At 47.0% G+C, this 25,406-nt stretch overlaps 1 long non-coding RNA gene across 1 annotated transcript in view; it reads left to right on the forward strand.

The window, feature by feature from the left end:
* The window catches only part of LOC307209003, a 54,596-nt gene that overhangs the window by 21,569 nt on the left and 7,621 nt on the right, over positions 1–25,406 (forward strand). The window contains exon 2 of the long non-coding RNA XR_013835287.1: positions 8,666–8,858. This is a non-coding gene — a long non-coding RNA (uncharacterized lncRNA). The remainder of the gene's footprint in view (positions 1–8,665; positions 8,859–25,406) is intronic.

Consider the following 25,406-nt stretch of genomic DNA (forward strand, 5'->3'; position numbering starts at 1 on the left):
GGTCAAAGGGGGAGGGGGGTTCATAATGGTGGGGGAGGGTGTTGGTGGTAGTGAAACTGGCAGGTGGGAGAAGAACAGGCAGCTGCTCTATGTGCCTCATCAATAAAAACATAAGAGGCCCCTGCAGTCATAGAACTGTAGCCATGCCGATCACTTGTCCTACCTGGGCAGTTCTCTTTCCACAAGGGCCAACATTGATGCCCAAATCCAGCATCGCCTGAGCTCTGCCAGTGCTGCTTTCTCCCAATTGAAGTGCAGAGTGTTTGAGGTCCGGGACATTTGCAGAGAAACCAAAATGCTTGTTTACAAAGCTATTGTACTACCAACCTTAATGCATGCTTGTGAAACATGGACCACTTATAAACGCCATCTCCAACTCCTTGAAAGATTCCATCAATGGTGTCTCCAAAATTTTTTACACATCACCTGGGAAGACAGGAGAACTAATGCCAGTGTACTGAAGGAAGCAAACATCACCCGTGTTGAAGCAATGATTCTTCAACATCAACTTCGTTAGATTGGTCATGTTGTGCTGATGCCTGATGATCGTCTTCCAAAGCAACTACTCTACTCCGAACTTAAAAGTGGAAAGCATAATGTTGATGGTCAACAAAAGAGGTTCAAAGACTCTCTCAAGACAAATCTTTAAAAATGTAGTATAAACACTGACAACTGGGAAACACTGGCCTGCAAGTGCTCCAGTTGGAGAACAGCCTTTACCAAAGGTGTCATGGGCTTTGAAGACCCTCAAACTCTGGACGAAAGGAAGACATGTGCTAAGAGGAAGGCACGCTTGGCAAACCCTCACCGTGATCAACTCCCGGCCAGGAACCAATGTCCCCACTGTGGAAGGACGTGTGGATCCAGAATTGGCCTCCACAGTCACTTACGGACTCACTGTTAAGACCGTGTTTATGGAAGACAACATTACTTGGCTACGAGGGATCGCCAAAGAAGAAGAAGTGTAGCATTGGAAGGGACCTTTCTTTATAAGGAAGTTGTTTCCTGCTGTTATAAGAATTCTAAGGTCCCAAATATAAAATAAACATTCATCAATGTACAAGGCAAACACATGCATAAGTACCGTATATAAACTATGTGTCTGAAATAGTACAGGAGAGCAATCCTAAAGTCATTTTGACTTTACCAAACCAATTTGACTCTCCCAAATTGACCTCAATATATTTCTCTGCAAGGATGAAGGAGATGGGAAAACCTTCCCTTTTTTTCTGCTTTCATATCCTGTCTTAAGGGCATATTTATGCACAAATAGGGTGAACCTTTGACCTGGATTCAGGAATTAAAATATTTACCATCACAAAAGAATGGCCAGGCTGCCCATGTAATGGGCAGTGACCATTAATAGTTTTCCTGGCAGACAGGATTTCTGCTGTAGAAATGTGATGGATGTATGATGTTTTTGGGAGTGGTCTTGAGCTACAGGGTGGGCAACTTCAAAAGTCTCTATAAGGGCTTGCACACCTTTGTTCTGTGTTTTCTCCTCCCTCCTGCATGTGGTGAGTGAGGACCCTGTTGCAAGTCTACTAAAGATCAGGCTTACTAGCTGCTTTGCTTCTCAATATTCTCTGGTTGGTTTCCTACCAGGAGGGAACCTATAAAGAGGACTATATAGGGGCTCTTGGGTACCGCATAAGGGAAAGGGGGCAGACTTTTTCTTATAACAGTTTGTTTACCAAGATCAGGAGCATCATATGCTGCTGTCATATTCAAGACTCAAGGTCATAAAACTCACAGCGTCATATGTAGAGTCGGAAGGGACCCCAAAGCTCCTCTGCTCCAACCCCTGCAATGCAGGAACCACAGGTAAAAAAAAAAATCCCTCACAAATTGCCAACCATTCTTTGTTTTAAAACCTCCAAGGAAGGAGAATCCACCTTGTTCAGAGGGAGTCTGTCCTCTGTCCAAAGGGCAGGATTTTCAGGAAGGACTTTCTGAGGGGAAGAAGAAGAAGAAGAAGAAGAAGAAGAAGAAGAAGAAGAAGAAGAGGAGGAGGAGGAGGAGGAGGAGGAGGAGGAGGAGTTGGGATTTGATATCCCGCTTCATCACTATCCGAAGGAATCTCAAAGCAGCTCACATTCTCCTTTCCCTTCCTCCCTCTGTGAGGTGAGTGGGGCTGAGAGACTTCAGAGAAGTGTGACTGGCCCAAGGTCACCCAGCAGCTGCGGGTGGAGGAGCGGGGAAGCGAACCCGGTTCCCCAGATTATGAGTCCACTGGCTGTTCAGCAGTGGAACAGACTCTGTTGGGAGGTGGTGGACTCTCCTTCCTTGGAGATTGTTAAGCAGAGGCTGCTTCACAGGAGGGGAGTATTGCACTTGTGCTATAGTCCTGCTTGCAGGTTTCCCAAGAAGAAGAGTTTGGAAGAAGAGTTTGGACTTGATATCCCGCTTTATCACTCCCCTTCAGGAGTCTGAAAGTGGCTAACAATCTCCTTTCCCTTCCTCCCCCACAACAAACACTCTGTGAGGTGAGTGGGGCTGAGAGACTTCAGAGAAGTGTGACTGGTCCAAGGTCACCCAGCAGCTGCATGTGGAGGAGCAGAGACGTGAACCCGGTTCACCAGATTACTTGACTACTGCTCTTAACCACTACACCACACTGGCATCTGGTAGACCACTGTGAGAGCAGGACACTGGACTCACTGGCTTGATGCAGCAGGACTTTTCTGAGGAGCTCAAGGTACACGAGGAGAGTCTTCCCTGGAGATCACAGAGAGTGGGTTTCCTCAGGAGGGAGTCGGGCCAATAAACATGGAGCCATAATCGTTCTCCTTTTGACTAAGCCAATTCAGCACATACCAGAAGACAAAACGGACAACCTTTCACGCCTCGCTGGCCTCCCTTTTGCTGAATCAGCACTGAAATTACTTTCAGCTTTGCTGAACAAGGGGAATGGTGTTGTGAACCAGCTCCTTTCCATGCTTCATCTTTTGGTGGATGATTTCCCCTCCCTCTCTTCTTCCCCCCCCCCCTCCAACACAGGCTGATGATGCACACATCTCGCAAGCCCTTCTGTCAAGAGGGGACAATGGCATCCTGTTTGCTGCCCTCCGTGGAAGAGGCCAACTTGCACACTGTCGAGAAAGAGCCTTGTGATGGCCTCAAAGATGTCTTTAAATAACCCCCCAGTGGAGATGAAGAGCAAGGCAGCCCCACATGAGTGGAGGAGGACATGGCGTGACCGCTTGCCCTGAACCATGGCTTCCTGATGTTGTTGTTGCTGTGGTACAGAGGAGGCATTCAGCGTTGTGCTAAGGCCAGTGCCCCAAGCATTTTGTCTTCCCCGTGACACAGAATAGGATCATGGAACAGTAGAGCTGTAAGAGATCCAAAACATCATCTGGTCCAATCCTCTTCAATGCAGGGATCCCAATCCCTCATCTTCTCCCACCACACATTGTTCCAGGGGTTTTCTTGACCCTCATCATCTCTCTCTTGTCATCAAAGAAAAGAATAGTACTACTCTATTTTGCCTTGATCAGACCCCACCTGGAGTCCTGTGTCCAATTCTGGGCACCACAATTTAAGAAGGATGTTGATAAGCTGGAATGTGTACAGAGGAGGGCAACCAAGATGGTCAAGGATCTGGAAATTAAGCCTTATGAGGAATGGTTTAAAGAACTGGGTATGTTTAGCCTGGAAAGAGGAGATTGAGAGGAGATAGGATAGCCAAATACCTTACAGGCTGTCACATGGAAGATGGAGCAAGTTTGATTTCTCCTGCTCTGAAGGGTAGGACTCAAATCAATAGCTTCAAATGACATTGTCTCCCCAAGACAAATCAATGCCAACCAGAAGGGAGTTGGGGGGCGTTTAGCCTGGATAAAAGGAGATATGATAGCTCTCCTCCAGTGTCAGATGGGCTTTTGCACAGAACATGGAGCAAGATTACTTCTGCTCTCCAGGGAGGAGAACCAATGGATTCAAATGACAAGAAAGGAGATTCCAACTGAACATTGTTGTTGTTTAGTCGTTCAGTCGTATCTGACTCTTCGTGACCCCATGGACCAGAGCATGCCAGGCACTCCTGTCTTCCACTGCCACCCGCAGTTTGGTCAAACTCATGCTGGTAGCTTTGAGAACACTGTCCCACCCTCTCGTCCTCTGTCATCCCCTTCTCCTTGTGCCCTCCATCTTTCCCAACATCAGGGTCTTTTCCAGGGAGTCTTCTCTTCTCATGAGGTGGCCAAAGTCTTGGAGCCTCAGCTTCAGGATCTGTCCTTCCAGTGAGCACTCAGGGCTGATTTCCTTCAGAATGGAGAGGTTGGATCTTCCTGCAGTCTATGGAACTCTCAAGAGTCTCCTCCAGCACCAGAATTCAAAAGCATCAATTCTTCGGCGATCAGCCTTCTTGATGGTCCAGCTCTCACTTCCATACTGTACATCACTACTGGGAAAACCATGGCTTTGACTATACGGACCTTTGTTGGCAAGGTGATGTCTCTACTTTTAAGCTGCTGTCTTAAAACTGAACATTAGCAAGAACTTTCTGAGGGCAAGAACTGCTTGACGATGGAAGGGACTTCCTCAGAGGGTGGTGGACTCCCTTTCACTGGAGGTTTTTAAGCAGTGGTTGGGTGGCCACCTGCCGGGGATTCTTGAGCCATGATTCCTGTGTTGTGGGGGTGGACTAGGCACCCTTTGGGGTAGCTTCAAACCATAGGAGCCAACTCCTAGTGGTTGTGGGGTCTTTGGTCTCCACATTAAAATATTTGAGGGGCTGCCCCCTCAAATTTGATGGGCATTCCCATTCAAATGGTGTGATGGATTATGCAGGGTGGGGCTTACCTGGGCCCCCACAATATTTTATTCCAGTTGGCAACCCTGCATCAAACTGTACCATTTTATTGTTCTATGATTCTATTCCAGCAGAGAGAGACAGCTAAAAACAGCTATAACAAAAGAGACAAAAATGTTCCCTCATTAAAAAACCTGAGCAGAGAAGTACGGGTTTGCTTGGTGTCAAAATGGCAAAAATGTTGGCACTGACATTGCTCCCTGATTATGGCGCCACCACTGAGGAGTCTCTGTCCTGCATCATCACTGCATAAGCCTCACCCTGTAAGACTGGGGCTATTGGATTATATATATTATTATGTGAAAAGAATTCCTTCCTTTTGCATTTCCTGAATCACCTGCTTCTCAGCTTTGTTGAGCAAGTTCCAAGTTCTAGCGTAACAGGAGGGGAACTGGCACTTGGGGGCTCTGCACTTTTGCACTGGACACCTGTAACCCCCTCACCCCAATATCTCCTCAGTCCTGGCCCAGTAAATAAGTAGTCCAGAGTTAAGGGATAATTGGCTTATTATCCTAATTTTGTTTACTCCTTCACCATCGCATTATTAAATTCCTCAACAAGGGCAGCTCTGCCTGAACCATAATTATCTGCAGGTGTGAATTAGCCAATTATATTTCCTGACTCTTAAGCTACGTACCCCATAATAGTTCACCAAAGAAGACATTTAAGGGAGGGAACCTTGTGTTTCAGTGCGAGGAGAGCAAGTCACTGCACATCTGGGGGAAAGGGAGCAGTTTTAGTAAACGGGTCAGTGCCACAAGGTTTGCAGAATGGGAAGAACCAGACTCTGCTTCTTGGTTCTTAATGCCCTGGAACCCTGGAAGACCTCAAGGAGGAACTGGATCCCTTTGAACTTTTTCTTTTTTTAAAATGATATTTATTCCAATTTTAAAGGTTACAAAAAGAAAACACTAAATTAGGCATGAAAAAACAAAGCAATGCATCACAATAAATACAAACAGACAAAAATAGAGGGGGGGGGGAAAGAAAGAAAAACAACACAGAAAAATACGAACAAAAAACAAACCAAACCTTCCCATAACTTATTTTTCATCTGCTTATTTCCTTGACCTCCTCACACCTCCCTTTTTTGTATTCTAGTTCAATTAGATGTTTCAGCAAATCCTTCCAACTTTGTTTTTATCCTAATACTTTATCTTGGTATACTGTTATACACATCTTTCACAAATTAAGAAGTCAATTTTAACCTAATCCTTATATCATTTCTGCTAAGACCACATTACTTCATTCCAACAACCTTCTAACATTCCTTAATTTTACAATGTTTCTGTAGATAGACTTTAAATTTTTTTCCAATCTTCTTCCACCGACTCTACACTTTGGTCTCGGATTCTGCCGATCATTTCCGCCAATTCCATATAGTCCATCACTTTCATCTGCCATTCTTCCCGGGTGGGTAAGTCTTGTGTCTTCTGGATCCCTTTGAACTTTCTAGGCCAGAGGTCAGCAAACTTTTACAGCAGGGGGCCGGTCGACCTTCTGGGGGGCCAGACTATATTTTTTTGGGGGGGGATGAACGAATTCCTGTGCCCCACAAATAACCCAGAGGTGCATTTTAAATAAAAGCACACATTCTACTCACGTAAGAAAATGCTGATTCCCGGACTGATTTAGAAGGCGATTGGGCCGGATCCGGCCCCTGGGCCTTAGTTTGCCTACCCATGTTCTGGGCAGTCCTCAAAATATCATCGCACATCCTCTTATCCAGTATCGTCTCCTCTGGTGTTGGCTATCCAAGTTCTCTGCAGTGAAGCAAAGGGTTAAACCTGAGACCTTCTGCAAGCAGACCTTGCTCAACAGGAAGGACCTCCTTCCAGACCAGACTCCACTGGGAAGGGCCTTATCTCAGTGACGAGTGTCTGCTAGGCATGCACATGTCCTCAGGTGGCTTCAATCGTGACTCCTCCATTGAAGAGGCTTGGATTAGATGACCCTTGCTGCCCCATTCCAACGCCACAATTCTTTGAATCTATTATTCCCTAGTACCATCTCCAAGTATGCCCATATCACCATGCCATTCTATGAGCCTATGGTGCAGCTTCCCTTGAAACCCTGTGTGCAATTCTGGTCGCCTCCTCTCAGAAAGGATATTGCAAATTTGAAGAAGGTTCCAAAAAGGGAAACCAAAATGATCCAGGGCAGTGTTATAGAAAAAAACCTGCTCCTTTTCCCTTATGGGGTATCCAAGAGCCCATATAGAGTCCTTAAGTAGGTTCCCTATCAGTAGGAGAAAATAACAGAGAATATTGAGAACACTGAGAACAACCAGAGAATATTGAGAAGCAAAGCTGCTAGTAAGCCTGATTTTTATTAAACTGTTGCAACAGGGTCCTCACTCACCACATGCAGGAGGGAGGAGGAACCGAGAACAAAGGTGTGCAAGCCCTTATATAGACTTTGGAAACTGCCCACCCTGTAGCTCAAGACCAACCCCCAAAACATCATACAAACGTTCACAGAAGGAGGTGGTCTACAGCAGAAATCCTGTTTGCCAGGATAACTGTTAATGGTCACTGATTGCTTTACCTGGGCAGCTAGGCCATTCTTTTGAGAAGGTAAATATTTTAATTCCTGAATCCAGGTCACAGGCTCACCCTATTCATACACAAATATGCCCTTAAGACAGGGTTTGTTAGCAGAAAGACAAAGGGAAGGTTTTCCCATTTCCTTCCTCACTGCAGTAGAATATATTGAGGTCAATTGGGAGAGTCAAAATGACTTCAGGATTGCTCTCCTGTACCACTTTCTTGGGCTCCATGATCACTGCAGATGGTGACAGCAGTCATGAAATTAAAAGACGCCTGCTTCTTGGGAGAAAAGCAATGACAAACCTAGACGGCATCTGAAAAAGCAGAGACATCACCTTGCCAACAAAGGTCCATATAGTTAAAACTATGGTTTTCCCAGTAGTGATGTATGGAAGTGAGAGCTGGACCATCAAGAAGACTGATCGCCGAAGAATTAATGTGAAATATACTCAGAGTCGCAAAGTGATTTCATGCTCTTTATTCAGCTCATAGTGATGAGGAGGAATGAATGAAAGTCCCCTCAAAGTATCTGCTTTATATACATTATTTACACGATGGGCTGCACATGACTGGCTAATTCCGGAATTCTACTGTAAGCCAATCAGGTTGTGGATTCACTTCTATCTGGAGCTGGATTGGGTGGTTCCTGCCAACCAATCATACTGCTGCATTGTTCTAAGACCAATCAGACTGCTGCATTCTGAATCCTATTGTTCTAGGACCAATCAGAATGCTGCAGTTTGGATCCTATTCAACTCAGTACATAACATAATGCTTTTGAATTCTGGTGCTGCAGGAGACTCTTGAGAGTCCCATGGACTGCAAGAAGATCAAACCTCTCCATACTGATGGAAATCAGCCCTGAGTGCTCACTGGAAGGACAGGTCCTGAAGCTGAGGCTCCAAGACTTTGGCCACCTCATGAGAAGAGAAGACACCCTAGAAAAGCCCCTGATGTTGGGAAAGATGGAGGGCACAAGGAGAAGGGGACGACAGAGGACGAGAGGGTGGGACAGTGTTCTCGAAGCTACCAGCATGAGTTTGACCAAACTGCGGGAGGCAGTGGAAGACAGGAGGGCCTGGCGTGCTCTGGTCCATGGGGTCACGAAGAGGCGGACACCACTAAACGACTAAACAACAACACCATTTCAGACACATGGTTTATATTCCTATGTATGTGTTTGCATTGTACATTTATGGACGTTTATTTTTTATTTGGGACCTTAGAATTCTTATAAGAATTCTACATGTAGATTATTATTTTTTTAAGCCATGTCTTCTTTTTCTTTCTGGTGACGGAGAGTTGGAAATGGAAAGGAATGTCTTCATCTGTGCGGGTCAAGTCAGATCATGCTCCTTAAAATAATGGCCTCTGATTCTTCTCCCAATCGGCTGAGCTTCCTGGTAATGATTCCTTTGCTGGGCTGAGCGAAGGAATTGAAATCAGCTTTAAAAGGCAGCGGATTTGCTATTGCTGTGTTCTACAATCCAGAGGTGAGCTTTAGCGAGGATATTCTGATGCTAATTCCTCTTCCCTAGAGGGCATTTTGCTTCATTTTCACGCTGTTTCACTGCCGCCCCTTAAACGTTTTGCCATCATAACGCACGAAGAATAAGCCTTCAGGATAAGTGTTGGACGCCTTATTATATAAATTAATATTAAGGCACTTTCCACAGCCTTTCTGAATCTCTCTCTCTCTTCCTTTTTGCCCCAGAGCCAGCTGGCCGTCTTCTCAGGGAAATGATGGTGCCATCATGACTCCACAACCTGTGCAATCTGTCTGTGGATGAGTTCAGCTGGAGGACATGGAGGTTCAGAAGGTAACCTCGCCCAGCTTCTCTGCATTCATGGAAAACTGGGTCCTTCCCAGCCCCCCAGATCATCCCCCAAATTGAACAGCCATGAGATGCGCTTCTCTCCAAGGGGCTGCTACTGCCCACTCAGTGAAACCTCCCAAATGCTGCTCATCCTGCAATTATTATTATTATTATTATTTTTAAAATATTATTATTATTTAAATTTATGTACCACCCTACACCCGTCGGTATGAGGGTGGTTGCAACATAAAACCACAGTCTAAAAACACGACATACGTAATCGAAATAAAAACAACCCATTAACCCACCCATGCACATTTTAAAAGGGCAGCAGGCCCCTTTCGCATGAGATGGCTTTGCCCCACAAGTGCCCTTGCGGTGGCGGCTTTGATGGGCAGAACTGGCACCACGAAAGAGGCCACAAATTTCAGGTTCCACATCTGTAAGAACTCTGTCTTTTCACTCAGCAACATACCCTGCAGTGTTCCTCAGATGTAAATAGGGACATTTCTCACCCCCCAACTGACCCTCATGGACCCCCCCTTTCGTCCGTCCCCCCAGAGCATTTCCTATCAGAAAAAGTATGAGTGCTATCACCACTTCACTAATGAATTTGAATTTTACTATTATGGTCACAGACCAGTTCCGGGTCACTTACAATATCAGGGAAATCATAAAACAACAGGAATATATTGAATTGCAATTGGATATAACAGAGACAATTCAAATATAGCGGCAGTTTTTTAAAAAAGAATAAATAAATCTTGGTCACCAAAATATAACCTAAAATTATCATTTAAAACCTTAATCATTTTGGTAGTACAGCTTGTTCCCTAAGTTTTATGGCAGTCACACAGAATTTGGCCACCCTTAGCGTGATCTCTGGATCCTTGTCCTCTACCATTGGAGTTCGGACCCATTTGGAGATTTTTGTATAACAGGGGTGATAAATGCCGAGCGTAGATCCCCATAGAAACGGCAGAGTAACAAGACATGAGAGACAGTTTCACCAATGGGACACAGGACACATGCCCTCCACTGTCCTGAAAAAACCTCCTAATGTTTTGTTCTGTTCTGTTCTGTTTTGTTTTGTTTTGTTTTGTTTTGTTTTGTTTTGTTTTGTTTTGTTTTGTTTTGTTTTGTTTTGTTTTTTGTTTTGCTCTGCTCTGCTCTGCTCTGCTCTGCTCTTTGGTAGATTTACAAAAGGGAAAGGACATACCAATAAATAAATTTTAGCAAGGGCTTCTCCTTCCTTCTTTCTGCCCCCCCCCCCCCCGGAGCCCTGCCCCCTGTCTGCCCATCAAAGCCAGTGTATCCATCAAGTCTGGGCCTTGGTGGAAAAGACAGGATCACCTCCTCCTCGCTTGCTCTCTAAAATATACTCAGAGTCAAGAGTGGATTTCATGCTCTTTATTCAGCTCATAGTGGTGAGGGGGAATGGAAGTTCCCCCACGATATCTGCTTTATATCCATTATTTACACAATGGGCCCCACGTGATTGGCTAATTCCGGGATTCTCCTGTAGGAAGGAGGCTGACAGGGGTGGCCATGGGGTGCCCCCTCGCAGCCTCCACATCCATTAGCAGGGCTCAGCACAAGCACCGACTCATCCTCCTCCCCCTGGAGGATGGCAGCCCTGCGGGGGGGGGGGGATAGGGACATTCTGGGATCAAGAGGGAGGCCGGGATGGCTTTTGTGATTCCGGGACTGTCCCTGGGAAATTGCAGCAGCATTCAACACCTTGGAACTTCCTGCCTATTGACAATGAGTTTAACAGAAACCCCCCATCGACGTAGAACAGGTAAATGTTAATGTTTGACATTTTTATTATTTTGCTGGAAGCCGCCCAGAGTGGTTGGGGAAGCCCAGCCAGATGGACAGGGTATTATTACTTGTTGTTGTTGTTGTTTAGTCATTTAGTCGTGTCCGCCTCTTCGTGACCGCCTGGACCAGAGCATGCCAGGCACTTCTGTCTTCCATTGCCTCCCGCAGTTTGGTCAAACTCATGCTGGTAGCTTTGAGAACACCATCCCACCATCTCGTCCTCTGTCATCCCCTTCTCCTTGTGCCCTCCATCTTTCCCAACATCAGGGACTTTTCCAGGGAGTCTTCTTTTCTCATGAGGTGGCCAAAGTATTGGAGCCTCAGCTTCAGGATCTGTCCTTCCAGTGAGCACTCAGGGCTGATTTCCTTCTGAATGGAGAGGTTGGATCTTCTTGCAGTCCATGGGACTCTCCAGAGTCTCCTAGTATTATTAATATTATTATGGGCTCTGTAGGGGAGACATCTTTGTCCTCCTGAAAGCATTGAACACATTCCCCCATTGACACTTTCCCCAACCTTAGCAAAAGATAGTTATGGCACCTCCGTCAGGTCTAAGGATCCACCATCCATTGTCAACCCCTTTTTGCCTGGTTCCCTTCTCCCTGCCCCAATCCACCCCACACATTCTGCTCACATTTTTCTGGCCCCTCCTGGCTGAAATGGGGAGCTGGGAGGAAGGGAATTGGGGGCTGCCTTCATCATGTCAGGCCCCCCAGAGCTGCCAGGAGGCTGCTGAGATACCCAATGATGGAGCCATGGCCATTCTCTGGACAGCAAACGTCTTTTGAGAGAGAAGGAAAAAGCAACAGGAGAAAGAGAACTAAATGCCACATGATTTAGATTTCTCAGGTATAAAATAATCTGAAATAGACTAGCACAAAGTACACCATAAGCAAAGGTATAAAATGGCAGTTTATGGATAAGCAGCCTCTTTTAAGTACTAAACGTTGAGTCGTGCGAGCAAATCTTCAAAATAATGAGGGGGAGCATTAAAAATGCATTTATTTTACAGTCTGCACCTTAAGATTCCACAACATTTTTTGCTTAGTTACCGATACAGTGAAATTGGAGGCTTTTAATATTGCTCTTAATAGAATTTCTGAAAAGGCAAATGGAAAAAGCTGTAAGATGACAGTTTGTAAAATGGTGATGGAAAAGATGAATTAAGAGGAAAGGGCCTTGCCGATATATATATATTTAGATGTATGGCCAGGAAGGGGCCGTGGTCCAACAGAAGAAGGAGTCACAGAGCTGGGAGATAATTAAGAGCCCAGCTACCAATGGCTTGTTTTATTTTATTTCACAAGATTTATATACCCTTTGCTTGCAGTAAAACCATAAGGAGAGATGTCTTCTTAGGCACGTAAGGCTATAGGAAGCTGGATTTTCCTGAACATACATAGCTCAGTATTGTCCACAGTCATTGTCAACTGTTCTGCAGGGTCTGTAGGAGAAGTTCTCATTGATGGTTCCACTATGGAGCCTCACACCCAGTTCCCAACTGGTCAGAATTTATTCAATGATGCATTACCAGGCAGAGTTCAAAGAGAGAGCTTTCAGTTTAGGCCCACACTATGAAGAGTAAGACAAACCTAGACAGCATCTGAAAAAGCAGAGACATCACCTTACCAACAAAGGTCCATATAGTTAAAGCTATGGTTTTCCCAGTAGTGATGTATGGAAGGGAGAGCTGGACCATAAAGAAGGCTGATCACCGAAGAATTGATGCTTTTGAATTATGGTGCTGGAGGAGACTCTTGAGAGTCCCATGGACTGCAAGAAGATCAAACCTCTCCATTCTGAAGGAAATCAGCCCTGAGTGCTCACTGGAAGGACAGATCGTGAAGCTGAGGCTCCAATACTTTGGCCACCTCATGAGAAGAGAAGACTCCCTGGGAAAGACCCTGATGCTTGGAAAGATGGAGGGCACAAGGAGAAGGGGACGACAGAGGATGAGATGGTTGGACAGTGTTCTCAAAGCTACCAGCATGAGTTTGACCAAACTGTGGGAGGCAGTGGAAGACAGGAGGGCCTGGCGTGCTCTGGTCCATGGGGCCACCAAGAGGCAGACACGACCAAACAACTCAACAACAACAAATGAAGAGTAAGCCTAAGAGAAATTCATTACCAGGTTCAGGGAGTCTTATCAGGAAGCCCTACCTGAAGATCCCAGCGAGGACTGAGCTTGGATTTCTGCAGGTAAAGCAGATGGTGTACCCCTGAGCTAGGCCAGATCATTGCTCTCCCATCTTGGAAGGTGGTGGACACGCCTTCCTTGGAGACTTCTGAACACAGAGGTTAGATGGTCATCTGCCAGGAGACTTGTAGATATGATTCCTGAAACACAGGGAGTTGGACTAGATGCCCCCTGGGTCCCTTCCCACTCTACAGTTCTAGGATTCTGTGACTCTATGACCTCAAAATGTGGTGGACTCTCCTCCATTGGAGTTTTTTTCTTCCCCCACAGGTAGGATGGCCACCTGTCAGAAACTCTTCAGCTGAGATTCCTGCTAGGCAGAGGGTTGGATTGGATGTCCCTTGGGGTCCCTTCCACCTTGACAGTTCTACGATTCTATGAAACCTTGGAAGCAGAAGAATTAATTCATGCCCTCTCAGTTATTTCTGGCTCTTCTGAAACTCCCCTTGGAAACAGGAACTGCAACATAAACCCACAACGTGGGGTATTTCCCCCGACCTAGAGAGTATGGCCATTGTCATCACGTCCAGAAATACTTTTTTGAAATGGGGAGGACTGCAGTCCTGGTAGAGCATCCAGATTTATTGCTCAGGGCCTTACTTAATCTTTGCAGGGGCTAATTCATGCGCTGTAACAGTCAAGGAGCCCCCACTTTTCCTAGCGATTGGCTTTGTCGCAGCTACAATCCCCACAGAGAAAAGCATCATTTTCTCCCCTGAAATTTGCAGTGTGGGTAGAGCATTACTCACTCCTGTGCTAGACCTTCCAATTAGCCGGAAATTAATTCCATCGCCTCTACTTTCAGCACAGCAGCTACGGGTTGGTGTGTGGACCCGCAATGGGCCTTCACGGCCGCGTGGAGAAACCCTCCCCTGCAGAACATTAGAGGGAAGCTGTGCAAGTGTATTATTAAGCCTTGTGTTGTGAGGAAAATATAAAAAAGGCACATTCTCAATAGAATCCTGTCTGTAAGAACATGATTCTTCCCAAGCATGAAACGGTGTCCCATAACTTTCAGGGGGATGTGATGTTGACCTAGAAAATGGCAGTTCACGCCTCCTGCTCCTTCCGCAGATGGCCTTCGATGGTCCTCTGAGGACAGATTCTGCACCCGTAAAAAGGGAACAGGAACAACTTGCCTCACATAATTATTGTGACAAAGAAGTGGAGCTAATCAAGGATAAATTGTATTATCCACCATCAGCCTCAGGGGTAGGATTAAAACCATAAGGAAATAAATTAAGCCCCTGAAAACTTTCAGATAACTGGAACTGAAAAGTACCCTCCAAAACAAGGCAGTAGAAAATGAGAACTTATGAAGGACTTTGAAACAAACATGGCATGTATTATTTTTGGAGCATATATAGAATATATATATACAAGCTGGAAGGTGTGCAGAGGAGGGCGACCAAGATGACCAAGGACCTGGAAACCAAACCTGATTAGGAACGGTTGAAGGAGCTGGGTATGTTTAGCCTGGGAAAGAGGGGACTGAGAGGAGATAGGATGTTGTTGTTGTTGTTTAGTCATTTATTCGTGTCCGACTCTTCGTGACCCCCTGGACCAGAGCACGCCAGGCCCTCCTGTCTTCCACTGCCTCCCTCATGCTGGTAGCTTTGAGAACACTGTCCAACCATCTCATCCTCTGTCGTCCCCTTCTCCTTGTGCCCTCCTTCTTTCCCAGCATCAGGGTCTTTCCCAGGGAGTCTTCTCTTCTCATGAGGTGGCCAAAGTCTTGGAGCCTCAGCTTCAGGATCTGTCCTTCTAGTGAGCACTCAGGGCTGATTTCCTTCAGAATGGAGGAATCTCCTTCAGAATAGTGGTGAGTTTTGACCAAACGTGATCCATCTGGAGCAGGAACCGGCAAGCCACTCCAGTATCCCTGCCGAGAAAACTCCATGGACAAAGGAGATAGGATAGGCATCTTCAAAGACCCAAAATGCTCTCATTTGTCACAAGCTTGCTTTCTGCTGCTCCAGAGGGGAGGACCCAAACCAATGGTTTCAAATGACTAAATTGTTAGGAAGAACTTTCTGCAGGTAAGAGCTGTTCAATGGTGGAATGGACTCCCTCAGAAGATGGTGGATTCTCCTTCCTTGGAGGATTTTAAGCATCTGTCTTGGGTGCTTTAGCTGAGATTCCCACCTTTCAGAGGGTTGGACTAGATGACTATTTGTGTGCTTTCCAATTCTATGATTCTATGAACAATTAAGATTCTGTGAAGCAAGCAAGCCATAATCTCTGAATGGCACCTTGGTTCCTTCCTTCCTTCCTTCCTTCCTTCCTTCCTTCCTTCCTTCCTTCCTTCCTTCCTTCTCTGGGTGCCTCCTCTGTCCCAGCACTAGGCACACAGGGACTGCCCTGGTTTTGTTTCCTCGCAATCAATAATCTCTCCAGGTCCAGCCTTCCAGGCAGATTAGAGCAGCAGGCCTGGGACGCACGGAGAAGGGCTGAGCTGCCACTGAGTAATGGGCGCAATAAATATCCCCTTTGTTATCCTTGCACAAAAGATGTTTTCACTGATGTATAACGGTGCCATGTTCAGATTAGCCGCCTTGCTGCCGCCAGCGAGAAGGAGCTTGAATCATTTCCAGCACCTTCCCTGACTGAAGTGGGCCAGAGCCTCATAAAACACCCTTATTGCTTTCTGTCCTTCCTCCAAAGCGCAGATCAAGGTGTTATTTCATTGCTAAGATCCTGATGCTGGGAGAGAGGCGGCCGCTCTCTGCCTAGAGCTCAGAATGGCAGGTCAACGCATCTTCCGGTGTAATGGGGTTGAGATTAATTGGTGATAAGAATCTATGCACATAAGAAGATCCTGCAGTGTCAAGACAATGGCCTTTCCAGTCCAGCCTTGTCTTCTCACAGTGGTCAACCAGATATTCCAAAGGGTTGCCATATTTCAAAAAGTGACGCAAAATTTGTTGTTGAGCTTTCGGAGGGGGGCAAAGTTCTTGAGATGGATAGATAGATATATTGGCCAAAGTTTTGGCTAAATCTCAAAAGAATTAAAGTTTTTGAACTATTTATTTTTAAGGAAATTCGCAAGAACATCAGCACTTTTGGCACGGGTTGCCATATGTCCAGGTTTTCCCAGACATTTTTTTGTGGTACTACACAATATAGTTTGTTAAGAAAATCCCCAAACTCGGATCCACAGGTGACTCTGGGTCATTTCTCTATGGTAATCTATCTTTACGTCTTTATGTGTTTATATGCCTACCACATTTTTAAACTTAAAATCCATTGTTGTATATTGTTTTAAATGTTTGTTTTGCTTTTGGGATTGTAGTTCCATTTGTGTTTCGCAAGCTGGTCTCTGACCGTAATAAATTTCATGTTCATTTTTTAGTGATTTTCGGAAATTCCAGCCGGACGCTCTTTCTGCCCAGACGTGTGGCAGCCCTGCCCACAAGCAGGATACGACCCCACAAGCCCTCTCCCCTCCTGTGGCTTCCCGTGACTGCTATTCAGAAGCTTGACTGGACATAAGAACCAAAGTCCAGCATCCCGTTCTGTCAGTAGCCAAATCTAGATGGACTGGACCTGGACCAGGAGGCTCCACAGGAATGTAAGAAGAGCCCTGATGGATGAGGCCCATGGCCCATCCAGAGGCCGAGCAACCTGCTCCAGTACCCGGAGCGGCACTCGTCCCAGGGGGCATGGTGCACATCCCCAGGGGTGTGTGGTGAGCAGGGAGTGCCCCGAGGGGTGCCGCTGATCGGGGGTCAGCATTATGCCACCCCCCGCCCTTTGGAATGGCACCTGGGGTGGACCCATAGCTGTCAACCGTCCCTTATTTGGCAGGACAGTCCCTTATCCCAGGGCCGTGTCCCGCTGCTGTCCCTTATTGATGATGTCCCTTAAATTTCCCGGGTTTCAAAGAAGCAGCTCCTCTCCCTCCCCCCTGCCGGCCAGGGAGGGGGGAGGCTCCAACTGTGTTGCTTGGCTGCGTTGCTCACCCAATAAGGAGTCTAAGAACGAATGGGGGGTGGAGCTTGCATGCCTTGTGCCGATCAAATCGGCCGCCTTGCCTGGGGACTCGCCTTTGCTCAGTGCTTCCCAGCGGAGAGGTGATGGTGGTTTTCCTTGCTGCATCCCCTTTGCCGGGTTGCTGCGCTGTGGGAACCACCGCTTGAGGCTTCGTTTGGCTGCTGGCTGGGCTTTCTGCATTTGGCTCGGAGGGGCTCAGAAGCTGAACATACCTGTGTTCGGAAAATCCCTTATTTTGGCTGCTGATCCCTTATTTTCAAATCTGTAAGTTGACAGCTATGGGTGGACCGCCTCCCCTCCCAACCTCGGAACGCCCCTGGGTCCATCTAGTCTACTGTCCTGCCTTCACTGTGACCAACCAGATGCCCATTATAGGAAACCCACAAGCAGGATTTGAGTGCACTTTCCAGGAGCTTGCATTCAGAAGAGTTCCTGCCTCCAACAGCAGAGCACAGCCATCCTGCCTAGGAGCCACAGACAGCCCTCCCCTCCATGAATTTACCCAATCCTCTGATAGCCATCCACGTTGGTGACCTTCACCCCCTCCTGTGTGGTTTGGGAGCTGCACGGTCAGGGAAAAAACAATGCTGTCCAGGGTTGTAAAGACTGCAGAGAGAATAATTGGGTGCACTTTTCCCACCTTGGATCAAATCTATGCTTCCAGGTGCCATAAGAAAGCTGCAGAGATAGTGCAGGATAGTGCACACTCCGGAAATGATCTCTTTCAGCTTCTGCCTTCTGGAAGAAGGTACAGGGTTATAAAGACTAGGACTAGCTACCTGAGGAACAGTTTCTATCCAAATGCAATTTTGGTTTTAAACGCAGTGCAAGGAGTCTATGTGGTGTAGTGGTTAAGAGCAGTGGACTCATAATCTGGTGAGTCGGGTTCGCTTCCCCGCTCCTCCACCTGCAGCTGCTGGGTGACCTTGGGCCAGTCACACTTCTCTGAAGTCTCTCAGGCCCACTCACCTCACAGAGTGTTTGTTGTGGAGGAGGAAGGGAAAGGAGAATAAAGCAGGATATCAAATCCAAACTCCTCCCCCTCCTCTTCTTCTTCTTCTTCTTCTTCTTCTTCTTCTTCTTCTTCTTCTTCTTCTTCTTCTTCTTTGGGAGTATATTGTATTTTAAAAATGGGGCATCAGAGTTTTTAGGAGGCTAACCAGGTTGGGATAGCTGGGATAGCAGGCTTGTTCGTTTTGAATGTCTTATGTTGATTCCCCCCCCCCCCCAATTTTGTTGTTCTGTATAGGACAATGACAATAAAGATTATCATATTGTATCGTATCGAGTTCCATAGTCAGCTACGCTCGGCAGGAAGAAGTCCCTCCTATTATTTGTCCTGACTCCTCCAACATTCAGCTCCATTGGATTTTCATGAGTTCTCCTGTTATGAGGGAGGGGGGAAAGCTTTCCTCTCTTTGCCCCCTTCTTTTCTGCCTCTCCCGCCACCCTCTTCATCCTTCCTCCTTTTCTGGCACCCCTCGCCAGTCAACAAGTTTAAAAATTCACCGCTCCAGCAAGCCCCAATTAACCATAGTGCTTGTGCACTATGCAGATGATGACAAGTTGGGGACAGCTAATTAGTTGCCTTGTATTAATAAAAATGTATCAGCTTTTGCGGCAAAGTTCTACAGTGTTGTTTTTAGCAGGGACCCTTTCAGTTCAGGAGGAGGCTAGGCTCTCATAGGAAGAAAAAGAGGTCATTTATAGCAGATCTGCCCCCTTTTAAAATCAAAACAAATCAGGTTGGTGATTGCGGCTCCCAGTAAGCACCCTGCTGTCTTGTTTTGCACTCAGGCGTCCCCAGGTGTGTCACATTTTGGGGCTTCACACAGTGCTCCTCATACATCAAGACCACATCTTCTGATCATGATGGGGCTTGGTGTGTAGGGAATGCAGAAAGTGGCCACATAGTGAGTCAGACCACTGGTCCTGCTAGCTCTGTCTTGTCTACACTGCAGATCTCCAGGGTTCAAACTGTGGGAATGTTCAGGGTGGCTGGAGAGGATATATTGTTTATTAATACCCTTCCTAACGTGCGCTAGCAAGTTCCTTTGCTTAGCAGAGTGCATTCCCCTTTACACAGCACAGCAGATATCTGCTTGCAGGCTCGTATGAGCCTCTCATTATTGTACAATTCAGTCTGTCTCAGATTGAATTGTACGTTCCTGGTAAGTTCCCTTGAATCCCTCTAAAAAGACTAAAGGCGCCATAATCTTATTCAAAGTCAATAGAAGAAGTTTACTTACATCAGGCATAGCACAGTGTGATCCCTGAAGGCAGACTTAGTTACAAATATGTACATGTGGATCTGTCCCATATGGGGGATAGTCCCAGTGCTTCTGCTAGCTGAGAAGCCTTCCTAGAAGCTGGTCAAATGAAGAAGGAAGTCAAAAAGAGAGAGGTGCGCTGCGTGACTCGGCCTTTTGTTACCTGGACAGGTTGGGTCACGCCCACCTTCCAGTCACATGCAAGAGGAAGGATGTTCCAGCCAGGAGGAACAGGAAGTTCCGACTGGCTGGGCCAAACATTCTCTCATATGTCTTCTCTAGCATTACAAGGAATGTTGAACTTGACTGGTCCCCATGGATTACATCCCACACAGACAGGGGTTCTTCTAAGCCGTGCCAGGAGATGCCATTGGGGACTGAGCTTGGGACCTTCATCATGAAAGGCAGATGCTCTAGCCGCTGAGATATGGACCTCCATGACTTGGTGGACATGCCACTTATTTGGAGGCCTGGAGGGCCATCTCGTCCAGTGTCATGATTGAGCCAGCTCCCAGTGAAGGAAGCAGTCAGGAAGAGATGGAGTTCACTGCCCGACAAGATGAGCATAGCCGAGTGCCAGCTCCCCCGCCCGTAGGAATGCCAGTGGATAAGAGAATGATGGAGGGCAAACCGGAGCCCTGCCAACGCTCTCAAGAAGTGCAAAGGACCACAAAGAGAGAAGGAAGCAGTTCATCAGGCGGGAACAGAGGCCAAGATAGTGACTCGGAAGAGGTTGGACAGGAAGCAGAAAGGATGTCAGCTTTGTAAGTTCGCTTCTGTTTTAGAAAGCAGAAGGGACCTTAGAAAGGTCATTGTAATTCATGATGGCGGAGGCTGTGTTAATGCCGTCCAGAGTTACAGTGGTACCTCGGGTTAAGTACTTAATTCATTCCGGAGGTCCGTTCTTAACCTGAGACTGTTCTTAACCTGAAGCACCACTTTAGCTAATGGGTCCTCCCGCTGCCGCGCCGGCGCCGGAACACGATTTCTGTTCTCATCCTGAAGCAAAGTTCTTAACCTGGAGCACTATTTCTGGGTTAGCGGAGTCTGTAACCTGAAGCGAATGTAACCCGAGGTACCACTTTATCTGTATGTTTTGACAATAAATCATCCTTTTTAATTAACTGTGCTCACTGTGTTATCAAGCCGGGGACTAGACTCCTGACATCCAACGCCCTGCAGTGCAGGCGTCACAAAAATTCCCCACAGATGGCCACCCAACCTCTGTTCAGAAACCTCCAGTGAAGGAGAGATCCAGGGCCACCCATTGCACTCTTGAATGACTATTTGCAGGAAATAGTCCCACTCTACTCTGCCTTGGTCACACCCCACCTGGAGTCCTATATCCAGTTCTGGACACCCAAGTTTAAGAAGGATGTTGACAAGCTGGAAGGTGTGCAGAGGAGGGTGACCCAGATGATCAAGGATCTGGAAACCAAGCCTGATGAGGAACGGTTGAAGGACCGGGGTATGTCTAGCCTGGAAAAGAAGAGAATGGGAGGAGATAAGATAGCCATCTTCAAATCTCAAGGGCTGTCCCATGGAAGAGGGAGCAAGCTTGTTTTCTCCTGCTCTGGAGGGGAGGACTCCATCCAATGGCTTTCAGTGACAAGAAAGGAGATTCTGACTAAACATCAGGAAGAACTTTTTGGACAGTAAGTGCTGTTCTACAGGTGGAACGGTCTCCCTCGGGAGCTTGTGGACTCTCCTTCCTTGGAGAGGAAGCAGAGGTTGGGTGGAATTCTTGAGTTTTGCTTCCTGTCTTGAAGGGGGATGGAGTAGATGACCCTCAGGTTTCCTTCCAACTCTGTAATTCTATGCTTCCCACCTTACTGTCAGAAAGCTCTTCCTGATGTTTCGTCGGAATCGCCTTTCTTGCCATTTGGATCCCTTGTTCCGGGTTCTCTCCTTTGGAGCAGCAGAAAACAAGCTTGCTCCATCTTCCATAGGGCAGCCTGTCAAAAAGTCAGAGGTGGCTCTAAAGTCATTTCTCAGTCTTGTTTACTGCCGTGAAGCTGTTGGACTGACCGCTGGCCACAATGGCTGGCTCTGATGAAGTCCCAAAACATCGGGGGGGGGGGGATTTATTTATTTAAATAGGAGAACTGGTGCTGTGCAAGAGGCCACTGGCAGGATGAGTCCCTTCCTTTTTGGGAAAGGCAGGGAAGGGGACTTTCCCAATCCAAAATAGCACTTAAAATTGTTCCCTGTGCAGACGTGTTTCAGAAGAGGGCTTCGGGCCGTGTGCATTTGCCAGCTCTTGTTTTCAAAATGTATTTTGCTCCCTAGAAACAGAACTTTGCAGTTGCCTGAGGCAGCGGAAGCAACAAGACTGCAAAGCAAACAGCTTCCCCCCCCCCTTTCTTTCTTTCTTTCTTTTTTTGCAAGCCTGACCTGTAGGAAAACATCTCTTTTGCAACAAGAAAACAAATTGGTTTGAAGGGGAATGTCAATGGACACAGACTCCCCTACCTCTTTTCCAGACCAATTAAGCCCATGTTCTTCGTTGAGGGCTTGTGTATTTCTCAGAATCAGATGGAGATGCCTTGTGGATAAAGACCCCTTGACCCACCCTGAGGAAGACTCCATCAAGGCTGCTGAAATCTCCTCCTTGCTCCCTCCTTTGCACAGGAACCACACCTCTGAGACAAGTAGCGCTGAACCGACCCCTGCGAAGAGGAACCTGCCAATCCTAGGAGCCGAGGAGGTTGTCCCACACCAGGAGTCAATTGAGTGCAGTACTGCCCATGCCTTAGAATAGAATCATAGAATCCTAGAGTTGGAAGAGACCACAAGGGCCATCGAGTCCAACCCCCTGCCAAGCAGGAAACACCACCAGAGCACTCCTGACATATGGTTGTCAAGCCTCTGCTTAAAGACCTCCAAAGAAGGAGACTCCACCACACTCCTTGGCAGCAAATTCCACTGTCAAACAGCTCTTACTGTCAGGAAGTTCTTCCTAATGTTTAGGTGGAATCTTCTTTCTTGTAGTTTGGAGCCATTGCTCCGTGTCCGCTTCTCTGGAGCAGCAGAAAACAACCTTTCTCCCTCCTCTATGTGGCATCCTTTTATATATTTGGACATGGCTATCATATCACCCCTTAACCTCCTCTTCTCCAGGCTAAACATGCCCAGCTCCCTTAGCCGTTCCTCATAAGGCATTATGAGCCTTAAGTGACTCATTCCCTCCCTCCACTGCTTGCCAGGAGAGATGGAATCATCAAATTGTAGAATTGGAAGGGACTCCAGTGGTCATCTAGTCCAATCCCCTCCAATGCTGGGATTGCCAGGCAGAAAGGAAGGAGCCAGGGAGGAGAGTGTAGGTGGATTCCATTTTTTCAAGGGCTCCTCAAACCTTGGCAGCACCCCAAGGTGAACTGATGCTTCTGCAGGATTCAGGCTTCCACCACTGGGCTGAAACTTCCAGGTTTCCCTGTCTCTCTCTCTCTGCCTCTCTGGATTGGAGGGGTCAGTCTGGATGATGCCCAGAGTCCCTTCCATTTCTTTGGATCTGTATCTTTGGCAGTAGACAAGCAAGTTTGTCAAACCAGCCCTTCTGTCAAGGTGATAGTTTGGGCTGGCTAGTTAAGCACCACGATTGGCATAACCAAAGAAGTTGTTTTGTGCCATAGAACAGGCATGTCCAACTTTCAAGAGACGGAGATCTACTCCCACTATAAGAAAGCTGGCAGTGATCTACCAAAGTTGTTGAGGTCCAGTCGTGACTGACTCTGGGGTTGTGGCGCTCATCTCGCTTTATTGGCCAAGGGAGCCGGCATACAGCTTCTGGGTCATGTGGCCAGCATGACTAAGCCGCTTCTGGTGAACCAGAGCAGCGCACGGAAACGCTGTTTACCTTCCCGCCAGAGCGGTACCTATTTATCTACTTGTACTTTGACATGCTTTCAAACTGCTAGGTTGGCAGGAGCAGGGACCGAGCAACAGAGCTCACCCCATCGCAGGGATTCGAACCGCCGACCTTCTGATCGGCAAGCCCTAGGCTCTGTGGTTTAACCCACAGCGCCACCCGCGTCCCTTCCAGTAGCACCTTAGAGACCAACTAAGGTTGTTCTTGGTATGAGCTTTCGTGTGCATGCACACTTCTTCAGATACACTGAAACAGAAGTCAGCAGACCCTTATATTTAGTGAGAGGGTGGAGAGGGGTATTACTCAGAAGGGTGGTGAGAATTGGCTGGTAGGTGTGGTAAACCTGTTGACGACTGTTAGACTGCAATTGGTCTTACAGGAAAAAGCAAGGGGTGAGATGGCTAAAAATAGCTTTATAATGTATAACGAGATAAGAATCCAATGTCTCTATTCAGACCAGGTCTCTCCATGGTTTACCACACCTACCAGCCAATCACCCATCTCCCACCACCCTTCTGAGTAACACCCCTCCCCACCTTCTCACTATACATAAGGGTCTGGTGATTTCTGTTTCACAGTATCTGAAGAAGTGCGCTTGCACAAAAAAGCGCATACCAAGGAGAAACTTAGTTGGTCTCTAAGGTGCTACTGGAAGGAATTTCTTTATTTTGTTTTGACTACAGCATACCAACACAGCTACCTACCTGTAACTAGAGCTTTTTTTAGGAAGCCAAAGTTGTTGAGTAGGAGGACAAGCGCCAGAGTGAAGCATGTGTGAACAGAGATGGAAGCAGACTGGAAGCTGGAGACACAGAGACCTGCTTGCTCTGTGCTGAATCCAAAAATGCGGCAAATGGAGAAGGAAGGACTGTTTGGGTGTTGATGCCGTGACCCCTTCCAATCCTGGGCTCATGCTGGAGATTTAAAACCAGATGTCCTGAAGGCACTACAGTCACCGAAGACTTTCATTTCAAGGAAACCGAACCTGGGTCAGTGCCTGGAACCCCTGGATTCTCTAACCGCTCAGAGATTGGGGTGGTGTGTAACAACACACATCAGGAAGAACTTTCTGGCAGTAAGAAGTGTTTTACAATGGAAGGCTCACCCTCAGGAGATGATGGACTCTTCTTCCTTGGAGGTTTTCAAGCAGACACTGGATGGCCATCTGCCATGGATGCTTGAGTTGAGATTCCTGCATTTAAGGGGGTTGGACTAGATGTCCCTCGAGGTCCCTTCAAACTCTGCTGTTCTATGATTCCCACCCCCCATTCCTGCCTCTGTAGCATCTCCTAGAGGCCTTAAAGGTAAAAGTAAAGGGACCCCTGACCACTAGGTCCAGTCGTGGCCGACTCTGGGGTTGCGGCACTCATCTCGCTTTATTGGCCGAGGGAGCCAGTGTACAGCTTCTGGGTCATGTGGCCAGCAGGACTAAGCCGCTTCTGGCGAACCAGAGCAGCGCACGGAGACGCCGTTTACCTTCCTGCCAGAGCGGTACCTATTTATCTACTTGCACTTTGACATGCTTTCGAACTGCTAGGTTGACAGGAGCAGGGACCGAGCAACGGGAGCTCACCCCGTTGCGGGGATTCGAACCGCCGACCTTCTGATCGGCAAGTCCTAGGCTCTGTGGTTTAACCCACAGCGCCACCTGCGTCCCTCCTAGAGGCCTTCTTGCTTGCGAATTCTAGGTCCTCCTTCTTCACAACAGTCCCCACCCAGGCTGTTTGCTGGCATTTCTCTGCTCAGTGAATTCATTTGTCGCAATATGTCCAAAAGAAATAAAAAATAAAACAAAATCCTTCTCCAGAATCTGCTTGAAAACTTCCACGGGCGTCTTTGATGTATGTCATTAATTGTACATGCTCTTAACTATTTCATGGTGATTTGGCATTCCAATTCATTTCTTAATTGGACATCTGTTTTCCCTGTAAATTTGATTTCTGACTTGATAGAACTCTTGGCCTCTTCATTGGCTCAGACAGATCTATTTGTTCCCTTGCTCCCTTTCTCTCTCTCTTTTTTTTTTTAATTGGAGAAGAGTGCATTTTCAGTAATTTGCCGAAACTTTGTTT

Source organism: Podarcis cretensis (assembly GCF_951804945.1).
Source record: "Podarcis cretensis genome assembly, chromosome: 1".
In the NCBI taxonomy this organism is placed as follows: domain Eukaryota; kingdom Metazoa; phylum Chordata; class Lepidosauria; order Squamata; family Lacertidae; genus Podarcis; species Podarcis cretensis.